General features: G+C 44.8%; 1 protein-coding gene across 1 annotated transcript in view; it reads left to right on the forward strand.

The window, feature by feature from the left end:
* The window catches only part of BLTP3B (bridge-like lipid transfer protein family member 3B), a 313,057-nt gene that overhangs the window by 99,764 nt on the left and 198,985 nt on the right, over window positions 1–14,308 (forward strand). The window lies entirely within an intron of this gene.

Here is a 14,308-nt window from a genome sequence, read left to right on the forward strand (position 1 = left end):
AGGGCATCTTTCATAGTTTCAATGCCTGAATCATTCCCCGTCGTCGGGATGGGAGTCCCCAGTACATAAATAAAGTAATGTCCCATTAGACATATAGAGTAATAGGCCAAAGGCCTAACATTAGTAACATATCCATGTCCTTTTGTAAAAAGGACCAAACTCTAGAGAAGAGCCAATCAGCTATCACCACCATCTGGAACCTTCCGGGAAGGAGCTCTAGTCCCTCAGATTTTCTACCGCACGTCGTGCTAACGGCGTCTCCTCTGAGCTCTGCTCAGCTTTCCTCATTTCTGGATTTCCAGTGTTTCTTACATCATAATTCCATCTTCCGGGTGAAGTTCTCAAGTTCTTCATGGCAGATACTCCTAAGAAAGGCCTTTTTAGGCCCTGTGCTGCCTGTGGTAAAAAGAGGCTTCATGTGGATGACCTACACAAGGATTGTCTCTACTGCCTTTATCCAGATCATTCTTCAAAGGACTGCAAGGTATGTTGTACCTTTTCTTCAAAGACCCTCGAAGATCGGGAGAGGTGCCTCTTAATTTGTCTGCAGAGGCTTAAAGACAAAGACCAATCAGAGCCTTCTGAGGAGAGTGAGGGCTCTTCCATATCTTCCAAGTCCTCTCAGAAAAGACCAAGGGTGGCTTCTCCAGGACCTTCGTTGCAGGCACTTCAAAAGAAGACACACAAAAAGTCTTCAGAGGTACATCCCAAGGCTCTGCCAGCAAAGGTTTCTCCTCAGGAGATTCTTCACACCTTTAAAAAGCCATCTTCCACTCCGTCGAAGACAACCTCGTTGACGGTGGCTTCAACGACGAGGAAATCTACGTCTACAGCCTTGTGTGTAACCTCGTCGACGACGACAGTTTCCAATTCTGTCGCCTCTTCTTCACTATCTACGTCGGCGACTCCATCGCCGACAGCCAGTAGGTCTGTTTCATCGACAAGAAAGATAAAGAAGTCATTGTCGACGTCCAAACAACCGTCGAAGCTACGATCGCCGACGACTGTGTCAACGACGACTTCGTCGCCGAAGACTGTCCCATCGACATCCACTCCATCGGCGTCGAAAGCTCCGTCGACGATGACAACACCGGCAACAAGATCTCCATCGACGACGACAACACAGTCGACGACGGCTCCGTCGATGGTAACTCCATCGACCATAGTGCCCGTCGGAGCTTCACCGTCGACGGTGTCGACGACGGATTCCAATCTGAAAAGTACATACGTCCATCTCAAAATCACAAAACGTACGTTGACGCCGGCCCTAACTTCCCCTAGTAGGGTCCAGCCATTGCCTCCAGCTCACCTCTTAGATGAAGAGGATTCTGATGCGAGCAGTATGTTTAGGACAGCGACAAGCCCATCTGAACTTAACGTGAAGTATCAAGACAGTTCGGACTATGAGGACCAAGAACAGGAGGATCAGACAGTTTATCCTGAAGAATACCATCCGCCTCTACCTCCAATGGTTTGTCTGCCCGCATCTTTGGTTTCCGACCTGCAATTCCTCATTATGGACTATAAGCAGATATTCCCTACCTCTGCAAAGTCTCCACCTCCAGCTGTATCTCCACCGCCAAGACCGCAGCTTCTACCTTTAAATCTACAGCCGCGCCCTGTCATTTCACCACCTCCGCCTTCCACGGACGATGAGTAGGAGGACCACATGAGGATGGGGAACTTCATGATTCCCAGTCTACTCATGATGAGTGGGACAACTATGTAATTCTGACTCGCCTCCTAAAGACATTGGGGGATTTCTCAACATAGTGGAAAGAGTGGCGCAATCTTTCCAAATACCTATGCCATCACACCAGCAAGATTGCTTCCTATACGATTTTAAGGAGCCTTTTAAGAAATCGGTCAGATCTATACCCATTATAGATTACATATGGGATCAGGGTGTTAAAATAATGCATAACCCTTCCTCGTGACCCCAGTATTGCCTCGTCTGGATAAGAAATACAGAGCTCCAGATACTGCTCCAGCTTGCCTAACAGGACATCCCAAACCAGACTCTGTATCACACAGGCTGCTCAACGAAAATCAAAGAAATCCTTCTGCTCCACTAGCTGCTCCTCCAGACAAGGAAAGTCGACGGCTTGATGAAATTGGGAAATGTTTCTCGTCAATGTCGGCATTAACAGTGCGTGCATCCAATTCCTTGGCACTGTTAGGACACTATAACAGGCAGATGTGGGCAGACATCACTCTATATCTTGTGGCCTTGCCAGATGATTCAAAAGAAGAAGCAAAAAAGATCTTGCTTGAGGGCGAACGTTCTGCATCCGAGATAATAGATTGTGAGATGGATATTGCCTCTACTGTATTTCGCCAAGTATCTGGCGCAGCTGTACTACGACGCCAGGGTTGGTTGAAGGCAACTTCATTCTGACCGGAAGTGCAAACAAAAATTTTGGACATGCCCTACGATGGGCAGCTTCTTTTCGGAACGCAGATTGATGAAGCTCTTCAAGGTATAAAAAAGGATACCGACACGGCCAGAGCTTTGGGTACGCTTCAAATCAAGAATCCGCCTTTTCGTGGCTCAAGAGGAAGAGGACAATCCTCTACAAGAGGTGATTACCAAAACCGATCTTCCTACTCTTCGAGTCAACAGTATCGGCCACAATACCAGCAGCGTCCGCAGCGACAGTCATCCTATACTAAATCCTCCTTTTGTGGCAAGGGTGGTCAACAGAAGGGCGCTGCTCGGCGACAATGACCTTTCACTACCGCCAGTCTCCATTCCACCTGTGCCCTCAACAGTTGGAGGAAGGATTTCCCATTTCCTACAAAATTGGAAACAAATCACAACAGACCGTTGGGTTCTGCAATTAGTTCAATTCGGTCATTTACTAGAGTTCACTCAAATTCCTCTCCAAACCCCCCCCCGACCTATGCTTCACAAAAATCTACGTATTCTACTCTGGAAGACTTCACTAATGCTCCAGAAAGGAGCTATAGAAAGGGTTCCTCTTTGACAACGGGGGAAAGGATTTTACTCCCGTTATTTCCTAGTACGCAGAAAGGAGAAGAAATGGAGACCAATCTTAGACCTGAGAAGCCTCAACAAATTCTTAAAAAAGCAGTCATTTCGTATTGTATTGTATTGTAATTGCATTTATATAGCGCTTACTACCCCTGACGAGGCGTCGAATCGCTTTTTCGGCGGTTAGCACGCTACTCCGGGACCCACAGAGGATTAGTGTTGAATTAGTATAGTGAAACATGCAAGTACATTTTAAGTGGTAGATAGGTTAGTCAGTTATTTGGATTTGGAATGATAGCAGAAGGATATAGTAGGACAAAGATTGGGATTTATTTATCGCTCGCTTGTTGACGCATGCTATTCAGGGAGCCTATAAAGGATTAGTGGTGAATTAATATGGTGAAATATGAGGTAATTTCAGTGGTGGATATTAGTCTGTTACTTGGAGTGAGAAGGATAGCGGATGGATAAAAGGGTAAGAAAGATTTGCATTCATATAGCACTTGTTACCCCTGATGGGTGTTGAAGCGCTTTCCTGGCGAGTAGCACGCCACTCCGGAACCCATAAAGGATTAGTGTTGAAAATTAGTATAGTATAAATAGGAAGTAATTTGAGTAGTAGATATGTTATTCAGTTATTAGTATAGTTGAATATGGAATATGGAATTTGAGAAGTGAACATGTTAGTCTGTTAATTTTGATTGAAAAAGGATAGTGGAGGGATAAAAGAGTGAAGGATTTTTTTTATTTTTTTATAAGTCTTAGCAGTAGGAAGAGGCTTTTGGATGAGTAAAAAGGAGTTTTGGAGGGAAGGAGTCAGAGGGCAGCATTTCTGGCCCTAGTCCCGACCAGTCTCAAACAGGCCCAAACAGGCAACTACCCTTGTCCTCTACACCCTTAACAGGCCCAAACAGGCAACTACCCTTGTCCTCTACACCCTTAACAGGCCCAAACAGGCAACTACCCTTGTCCTCTCCACCCTTAGTCTCGACGCCCGGGCAGAGACGCCCTAAGCCTGGCCTTTCTTGTAGCCCTAGTAATCAGGTGACCCCTTCAGCCAATGGGAACCCAAGCCCTAACACTATCCAATCACAACACTAGCCCTAACATCTAGAACCAATATGAGACCAGGATCTTACAGCCAATCTTAGCCCTAGTCCAAGGACCCAATCAGTTAAAAAAACCCTGATCTCAACATCCAATAAAGGCCTTAGCCCTACCACTAGTCCCAACACAAGTCCAAGCAGCCAATAGTACAGGTAGACCTAGTCCCTACTTCCAATAGAAAGCCTAACCCTACTCTTAGTCCCACAACTGGTCCAACAACCAATCACACCAGAAGCCCTAAATAGCTTTGGCCTGACTGGCTTGTGAGCACAAAATGGTGGCTGGGGGTGCACTGTTTGAGCACACAGGCCTAAGCACAGAGCAAAGGAGAAATTTGGAGGGAAAACAGATTTGTCACCAAGGAATGAGAGGGACAAACTACAGAAGTTGGACTGCAAATCCCACAATTCAACACACTAAATGAAAGCAATCATGGGCAGGGAAAACCACACATTTAAAACACAACACGGGTGATAAAATATGCAATTACAGGCATGCTAAAACTACAATTTTAACTGCAACAGCCACAGGCATAGACAGTAAACACAGAAAATGAAAATCGTTTTTTAAACAACTTTTTGTCTTGGGAAGAGACAGCACTAGTCTGTCTCCTTACCACTTCCTGGACTCTGCTCACTGCAATCTGTAGGCTTGATCGAGCTGTTTCGTATGGTTACCATCCAGGAAGTACTACAACTTCTCAATGCGGACGACTACATGGTGTCTCTGTATCTTCAGGATGCCTATTTTCACATCCCTATCCACCGGAATCGCATGAAATTTTTGAGATTTGCAGTAGCGGGCAGACACTTCCAATTCCGTGTCCTACCGTTCAGACTCAAATCGGCGTTACGCATTTTTACAAAATGCCTCTCTCCAGGAGCCGCATATCTCAGACAACAACACCATCAGGTCTTTTCATATCTGGATGACTGGCTTGTCAAAGCACCCTCTCTAGCAGGTGCGTCCAGGTCTTTCGACGCCTGTCTACAGCTTTTCGATCGCTTGGGGCTCACTCTCAATCAGGACAAGTCTGTCCTCCAGCCTTCCCAGCGTATAACCTTCCTGGGGGCTACTCTCGCCATGACCCAGATGAAAGCTTTTCCATCACAGAAGCGAAAAGACAAGCTTCTTTCCTTGGCAATTCGCATACGATCTGAGAAGTCTTTAACAGTGCGCCTTTTCAAATTCCTGCTCGGGATGATGTCTTCATGCATTCTACTTGTTCCACACTGTCGTCTTCACATGCCCCCTCTTCAAGAGACGCTACTGGCTCAATGGTTCCAATGTACAGGTTCATTCGACGATGTAATCCGAGTGACCCCTCAAATGGTCAAAGCTCTAAGGTGGTGGATTTGCCCTCAGAACCTTTCTCAAGGCTAGCCTTTCTTGCTTCCAGCTTCGCCACATACCATCACAACAGATGCGTCCCTTGAAGGTTGGGGAGCTTTCCTCCGAGAACTACAGATCTGCGGAAAGTGGTCCCCTTCCGAAAGAAAACTCCACATAAATCTCCTCAAACTGCAAGCTGTCTATCTTGCTCTTCTGGCATTCCTGCCAAGGAACAGAAATTCTCTAGTGCTCATGCGGACGGACAATACCACGACGATGCAAGCAGGAGGGAACTCGCTCTCCTACACTCTCTCACGAGTCGCAAAAAATCTGGAACTGGTTGCTCCTTCACAACATTTCTCTTCGAGCAGAGTACGTCCCAGGAACAGACAACGTTCTGGCCGACTCTCTGAGCAGACAACAGGCGGTGTGTCACGAATGGGAGTTGAATCAGCGGACTCTCAACCGCATATTCTCTCAATGGGGTACCCCTCTCCTGGACCTGTTCGCTACCAAGCAAAACGCCAAATGTCAACACTTCGCAAGCTGGCGTCCCCAGAAAGGATCTCTAGGGAATGTATTTTCCATGGCATGGTGCAACGTCTTTGCATACGCTTTTCCACCGTTTCCCCTGATCCCCAGGGTTCTCAGAAAATTTTAAGCAGAGCATTGCACGCTCATTGTGATAGCTCCAGCTTGGCCATGCCAACATTGGTTCACGGAGCTTCACCTTCTCTCCCTGGAATCGCCGATCCAGTTGAAACCGTTTCCCTCTCTTCTCACAATGAACCACCAACAAATTCAGCATCCGGATCCAGCACCTCTCAGATTATCCGCTTGGTTCCTGAGTTCAGGGAATTTCAGGGCCTAGACATACCTCCGAACTGTAGAGCAGTTCTGGCTCGGGCTCGAGCGGACAGTACTAACAAAACATACTCCTTAAAATGGAAGAGGTTCTGCATCTGGTGCAAGTCAAAGAAGATACACCCTCTTTCATCTTCTCCAGAACAAATATTGCCTTACCTTCTCCATCTGGCGAATTCAGGTCTTTCTCATGCTTCCATTAAAGTTCACTTGGCAGCAATATCCAGTTTCAGAAGATCTTCTGCTGGCCCTTCTCTTTGGTCTAAACAGGTTGATCAAACAATTTCTTAAAGGCCTGTTCAGGACACTTCCTACTGTAAAGACTTTACCTCCCACTTGGCAACTCAATACAGTTCTTGCTTAGCCCATGAAACATCTTTTTGAGCCGATACACAGAGCTGATCTTAAGTATCCTTCCTGGAAAACGGCGCTCCTTCTGGCCCTTACCTCAGCGAGGCAAGGAAGTGAGCTTCAGGCCTTTTCAATTCAAGACCCTTTCCTTCAGTTCAAACACGACAGGGTTATACTACGAACAAATCCTAAGTTTGTGCCTAAGGTCCCATCAGACTTCCATTTCAATGAACCTAGTCTTACGGTTCTTTTTTCCAAATCCTCACACAATGGCAGAAAGTACTCTGCATTCTCTGGATCTTAAACGCTGCCTGAAATTTTACATTGACAAGACAAAGACCTTCCGCAAGTCCAACCAACTCTTTGTGGCTTACAGTCAACCTAGAAAAAGTCTTCCACTTACTAAACAAAGTATCTCTCGCTGGATCTCTGCAGTTATTACTTTCTGTCACCAGCAAGCGGGGCAGCCACTACGTTCCAAGGTCCGAGCCCACTCCACTAGGGGGATGTCTACCTCCATGGCACTCTTTGCAGGTGTGCCTATCACAGACATTTGCAGAGCGGCAACTTGGAAGACGACGCATACATTTACCAAGCATTACTGCTTGGATACGGAACTCATGAAGGATGCTGCAGTGGGACAGGCAGTACTACGTCAACTATTTTGATAGAGGTGACCCTTCCTTTTCATCCCGCCATCCTTTCTTTTATACGCACATTTCTCTATTGTGCTCCTTAATGGTTTCCTTGATTGCAATTTGGTACTTTCTATGTTTCACATTGATATGTTATTTGGTGAATTCATATATGCTGTACCATCCGAAATGTGCTTATCATTGCTTACTACTCTGATTCAGGCATGTGAATCTATGAAAGATATCCTAATACTGGATAAGAAATGTGTTACCTGTAACTGCAGTTATCCAGTATTGGTATCTTTCATAGATTCACATGCAACCCACCCACCTCCCCTGGAAGGGCTCATCTAGCTCTCTCAGTGATACACCTACTTAGCACTGCCCTTATGACAATCTCAGGGACTAGAGCTCCTTCCAGGAAGGTTCCAGAGGGTGGTGATAGCTGATTGGCTCTTCTCTAGAGTTTGGTCCTTTTTACAAAAGGACATGGATATGTTACTAATGTAAGGCCTTTGGCCTATTACTCTATATGTCTAATGGGACATTACTTTATTTATGTACCGGGGACTCCCATCCTGACGACTGGGAATGATTCAGGCATGTGAATCTATGAAAGAAATCAATACTGGATAACTGCAGTAACAGGTAAGTAACGCATTTCTTTCTTTCTAACTCTACTTTGTTCTAGTTCTATTTATCAACCCTGAAAATAGCAAATCTGTAACGATTAGACTGCACTAACTTACCTAAATAAATAATGTGTTGCTGAAGAGCGTTTAAAAAAAGCCAAAAAAACTGCAACAGTAATAATAATTACGATTAGGAGTCTCAGCCAACAAGCCCTTAGTGACATTTCCCTATAACCTAGGTGCATATGTGCATGCACCCGGTTGCTGATAAAATAACCGAATATGGATAAACTATGCCCTGAGATATAGTGCAAGAATAAAAATGTACTGTATTTGTCACCATGTTTGAAAATCTTAGGAGACATTCTCATTTTATTGGAAGCACTAAACTGAAGAGTCTAGGCCTCCGCTTGGATCTCTCAACAGCAGTGTTAGATCTATTAGTGGCAGGATTACTGTGCATTACTAAGTATTTTGTGGTGAAGGCAAGAGTAATACATGAATTCTGTTGCTTTGGATGTATGTATTTTGAGGATGCAGCACACCCTTATTTTTTGTTGACGTGCACTTGCACAGTATTCAGACTACCACAGGCCCTAGTCAGTAATCCGCTTCTCTATGGTTCTTGAAGACAAAAACATCTAAGTGATGCTCTTTGTCTTATTTTGGAACGTTACCTTCACTCTTCAGAGTACAAAGGATCTAGAGACTTATCATCATTATCTATACTACTATTATAAAGGAAGAACTTTCAGCCTTTGAGGCGGGTAAACGCGGGAACCACAGCGCCAATCCACACACCCGATACACCGTTGGAATCGTCAGGGTGTGTAGATGGTTATAGACTATATAAATAAAAAAAAAAAACGTTATGTAAAAAATTTACAGTAAAAAAAAAAAGTAGTCCCTTCGAAGTAGCGCCGGCCGCGACATGCGTGCTCACGTCAGGAGCGCGGGGAGGAGCGGCGTCGAGGAGCGCGACGAGGAGCGGCGGACATGGCGCGGGGGAGGAGCGCTGACGTGAGGAGCAGCGGACAGGCGGGAGGAGCGGCAGCTGAGGTAAGGGGACCCATGTCGGGGCAGGCGGGGGACAGGCTGGGCGGGGGCCCGGGCTGCAGGAGAAAAGAGAATGATCCCGTGTTTTTATGGTGAAACAGCAATCATTAACACACCTCTAGGCCAAAAACATTAGCTATGATGTAAGCTTTCCCAGCCAATGTACACTCTGTAGAACGGATTGGTCAGCTGTACACCTCTGCAAAGAAGAACAGACCTATTTAAAGCAGTATATCAGCAGCAGACAGGCGGGAGGAGTGGCGGATGAGATAAGGGGACCCATGTCGGGGCAGGCGGGGGTCGGGGCAGGCTGGGGACAGGCCGGGCGGGGGCCGGGCTGCTGGACAATTTCGGGGCGGGCGGGGGTCGGGGAAGCCTGTTGCTCCCGGACAACGTCGGGATGGGCTGCTAGTAGTTTAATAAAGTGCTTAGTCTGATCATTGAGGATCAACGAGATTGCAACAAGAGAAAGAGAGATCTGTACTTTCAGTGAACAGTCTAGAATCAAGATGTAAAGAGCCTAAATGAGCTAAACAGTAACCTCTTCACAAACCAGAGTAATTCAGATGAAGCTCATTGTATTTGACTAAGTACATGCACTGGGGTTGGGATTTGTCAGTTTTAAAGTGTTTGAATCTTTGTTGACATGCTGCATTGTGAGACTTCCTTATAGTACCTTGACTTGCTATACCCATCTGTGGTTGATATCTAGAGCCTGCCCATTGCCCCCAGTGCTTTCCAGGCCTGACCCTGTAGGCCCTCAAGGCCACTTGATCGCCATAGCCTTTTCCGATTTAACCCTATCTTTGCCATGATGTTCAGCCCAGACATCCAGGTTAAGAGTGTAAAGTGAAGAATGTGTTCCTGTTGTGTCTTTCCTGTTTCTGAATGTAAGGATCTGGAAAAAGAACCTGGGCCAGAACCCTTTCTCCCCTTGACCCCCTTGACCCAGGCTGGTCTCAATGTAGCACTTCTTTGGGAGTTTAAAGCACCCCCCATGGGTTGGTCCTCTGTCGCTTTGAGTCTACTCAATATAACGTTTGATGGCTTAACAGCACCTCCAATGCGTTGGCCCTCTGTTGCTCTTGGGTACACTCAAAAGCTCTCCCTTGGTGATTTAACAGCCATGACAACGGGTGGGAGCTTTATCACTTCTAGTGTAATAGTCTCTCCAATAAGTGTGATGTATTATGCAACTGAGTGGACCAAACCTGAACACATCTACATATTGTTGCTGGTTTCAGCATTTAATACTGTCCCACTAGAGTTGATATGTACCTACATGTGCAAGTGCATCGATTCTCACGCTGCTCGGTACACCCTGTGATACTGCAAAGTGACATAAGGGTCATCTTGCTTTTACCACATCATTTAAACCATACCCCACTCAGCATGTCTCATGCGGCCCACACTACAAATTACACTCTCTCAACCAGGTACCCTGATGTACACGCAGAATCTAATACATTGTGCCATGCTTCACAACCTCGTCTGTGCTAGACAGCACTAAATAAATAATGCATGTGGACCAACCAGCTAGATCGTTCTGCCTTTTATAAAATTAATACCATACAATATACTTTTAGTGGATTATCAGAGTAGCAAGGACTTTAATAGATTGATTGAAACTTTAGTATCGACTCTTACCAGGTCCATGTGACGAATAGAAAACTTCCAAAACTTTTGTTCACTGGACCTAGTTGCAGGTATTCTGTCCTGACACAGTGCACAGAAGCTCTCTAGCCTGAATGTGGTCAGTCACAGGTAATTACAATGCTTTCTGTGTGTACAGCACAAAGCAGTGCATGTTTCACCACCTACGTGTAGCTGATCTGAGGGGTTCACTGCAGTGTGCATGGCACAATAAGTCTTCCCTTGACTAGGGCAGACTGCAGGTTTTCATTTTGAGGCACAGGTTACCTCAAGGGTGCTGATTGTATCAGTCGCTCACCAAAGTGCACAGTTTGATTGCTGCCATGGGTGCAGAGAGTTATTTGCCTCTGGTGCTGAGCACTGTAAGAGGCCCATCTGTCACTGTACCCACCTCACATGGGCTTGTAACTGCCTTTAGGTACTAAGTTGAGACACCAGACATTGGTGAATGGCATAAAGGTGTGTTCTTCTAGTCCTGAATTTAGCAGTGTGACCTGGTATGAGACCATCTCTGCTCAATTAAGAGATCTGGACATGTTAACTCTTTGACTTTGTTGTAACTTTGCTTGGATAAATACCGTGGTTCAGGTCACACAGATCTGATCCAGTTGGTTTGATAAGTGGCCTCTCTGAGTACCCAGCCATATAAAGGTTGCCTGAGAAAGGACCTCATCGTTTTTGTGGGTGGGGTGCAGAGGGGCCAGGATGTGAAAGTTTCTCTGTAAGGCTTCAGAGAACATTCTCCAATCCCTGCAGCCTGTCTTGAAGTAAAATCTCCGGATGCCATACATACGTTCTTTAGATCTCTTCAGATTCTCTATGTTACTGTTAAGTCAACTTCTATAATTTGTGCTACACAATGACTGTTCGCAGGTCCAGCAGCACAATTTGAAACTTGGTCCTACAAAGCCAATAGAAGCAACGGCTCAATTAATTCTCAAATAATGCTTTTAAACGTGTTTATTCCCATGGTTCCTTAACTATCTCATGTCTATATTTGAGCCCCACTTAAAAAAAAATGCTCTTCATACTAAAGTATATTTTTGCTTTCTTTCACTTTATTATCACCCCATGTTTCCTAAGTCCTTGCTTTAAAAATCTTATACAAGGAGCTTTAATCCCTTTTGCTCCATTCATTTATTAACTTCTTGTCGTGCTCATGATGCTTCACATTCCATTGCTCCAGCCTTATTAGTAAGCCTGTTGCCCTATTCCCAAATAATAACACTGTTTCTTTCTCTCCGGGTAATATTATCTCCATTTCTCCTATATCTTGCAGGTGCAGCAGAAAGGAGGTATCATACTTCCTATATCCTAAAAATGAAGCTTAAAGACGACAGCACTAACTACCTAAATCTGCTCATCTTGCAGTGTGTTGTAGTGCACATTTTGCTGTCATTATCTAAAAATATGAAACTCCACTCGAAAGAAATGTTCTTTTTTTCTTGAGCTTTTTCTACGGATTTCCCAGTATGATGGACTGCTCTCGCGTTTTCTTACTTTACCTTGCTTTTGAAGCTTAACTGTCTAAGTCCTGAATATGTAAACCATCTGCACAGACCTCTGCCTCCCGATCTTAGCCTATGCCATCTCTGACACCTTTCTCCATTCCGTGCCCATTCGTACACCCTTGGATATCCCACAGGCATGCCAAACCGACCATTGCCCTGCCTGGAACAACCAGTGTTTCTTCAGGCACTCCATCTGTCCTCTCCATACTCCTCTGACTCATTTGTGTTACCTATTCCTCACTGAGAAATGGATATGCCATGCCTCCTCGGGCCTCAGAGTGCTGACACATGGGAGTACTAACCCGCTGCGAACCTTGCCACCTAGTCTGTAACAGCCTTCTTCTGACACCCAATTACAATCTCTGCCTACTCCAGCCTCAACAGGCACATGCCCCCTGTGGGTTCCTATCCAAGAATGCTCACATTTTTATTATGCTCTGGAGTCTTGTGTTCTTTTTGGAGGCACTGTAGGTAAACTTGGAGGGTTAGTGTGGATTACCAAGGACTTTTCTTTAAATTCATTGTTTGTTTATTTCCATGTTCTGTGCTCCTTCATAATAATATGCTTTGTCTTTCCATCAAATTTACATATGTAAATGTATTTAGGATAATGTAAATACATTCTCATATTTGTATTTATTTTCTTGTAAATTAGTCTTTCTGATAATACAGTTTAATTAAATATATTTTTAAAACTGTAACTATATTATTTTCCTTTGATTTGTTCATGGTAGTATATGCTCCATTATCCACCCAGAAAGGTAGGATTCATCTGTTTTGTGCAGTGTCACTTGAAAACATCTCAAGTCCCGATTGCTAATGCGTCCTTGTTTGACATGTCAGCTGTTTATGGAGTTCTTACAAGATTATAGGTTACTGTTAGATCGAATTTGCAGAAGACACTAGCTCTCAATGCTCGATCTAACAGCTCGGTTACTGAGGGCAATGTTATGTTATGTTATGTTATGTTAGTGTATAGCGCATGACTCACCCAGGGGCATCTCAGTGCTTACCTAGAAGATAACCAAAGAAAAGGTTTAACGACGGGCAACAGTTTCAGACACAAAATTTAGAACAAGAAAGCTTTAAGTTGTTTTCTATAAACCAAATAGGAGGTGGATTTACGCAAGGCCTCTGGTAGCGAATTCCAATACATAGGAGCAATATATGAAAAGCTTTGCCACCTGTGCGGCTACGATGAATACGGGGGATTGTTGTATAGTGTATTCTAATCTCCCTATCTGTCATCTATCTTCTCATGCTTTACAACTTGCCTGTATTTAGAATGTTATAGATGTCATAGAATACTTACTAGAGATGAGCCTTCACTTGATGATGGAAGGCTGAGCATCCAGGAGGACAGCTCCTGGTGGGGCTTACTTACCTACTTAATTAACCACTTAACTACCATCTTGATTCACCTGTATCACCTGTAACTTCAACTACAATAAATATCAACTTGGAACTACACCCTGACTCCATGAAGATTATTACATTATTACAGGGATCTTCAGGAGGGCCAGCAAATTTGACCTAAGATTACGCCTGGAAATCTGTTTACAGAGCTTATTTTGCAAATAACCAGGACCCATTCCGTTAATTGCTTTAAATGTGAGGCAACAGATCTTAACCACTTCCATGCTAATGACAAGGTCAGCTCGTCATGCAATACACTGGAGCTGTGCTTATGACGAGCTGACCTTGTCATGAACAATGAGAATATCAATCAAGCAGCACAGGACGGGAAAAGCCTTAGCAGGCAAGGTGTTAAAGAAGGATCTTTTTTTCACTGAAAGCCAGTGAAGCTCTCTGAGCAAGGGAAGTGATAGCGATCCTGGGGGACGGTTTAGGACCATCCTCGCTGCAGTATTTTGGATAACTTGGCTAGCATAGTTTCACCCACTTCTGCCAATAGCGCATTCCCGTAGTCGAGGTGGCTCACAACCATCGCCTGGACCACCATTCTGTGATGTTCTATTGGCAGGTAGGGGAGTATCCTACGTAGTAGGCGAAGGCTGTAATAACAAGAGCCAGTAATATTCTTGATATTGTCTTTCATGGTCAATTTATAATCCAATTGTATTCCCAAGCTTTTTACTGAGGAGGAAGGACTGGGAGCCACACCCAACTGGGATGGCCACTAGTCAGCCATACAGATGTTAGTGGCTCTTC

Source organism: Lissotriton helveticus, chromosome 1_1 (assembly GCF_964261635.1).
Source record: "Lissotriton helveticus chromosome 1_1, aLisHel1.1, whole genome shotgun sequence".
NCBI classification, from domain to species: domain Eukaryota; kingdom Metazoa; phylum Chordata; class Amphibia; order Caudata; family Salamandridae; genus Lissotriton; species Lissotriton helveticus.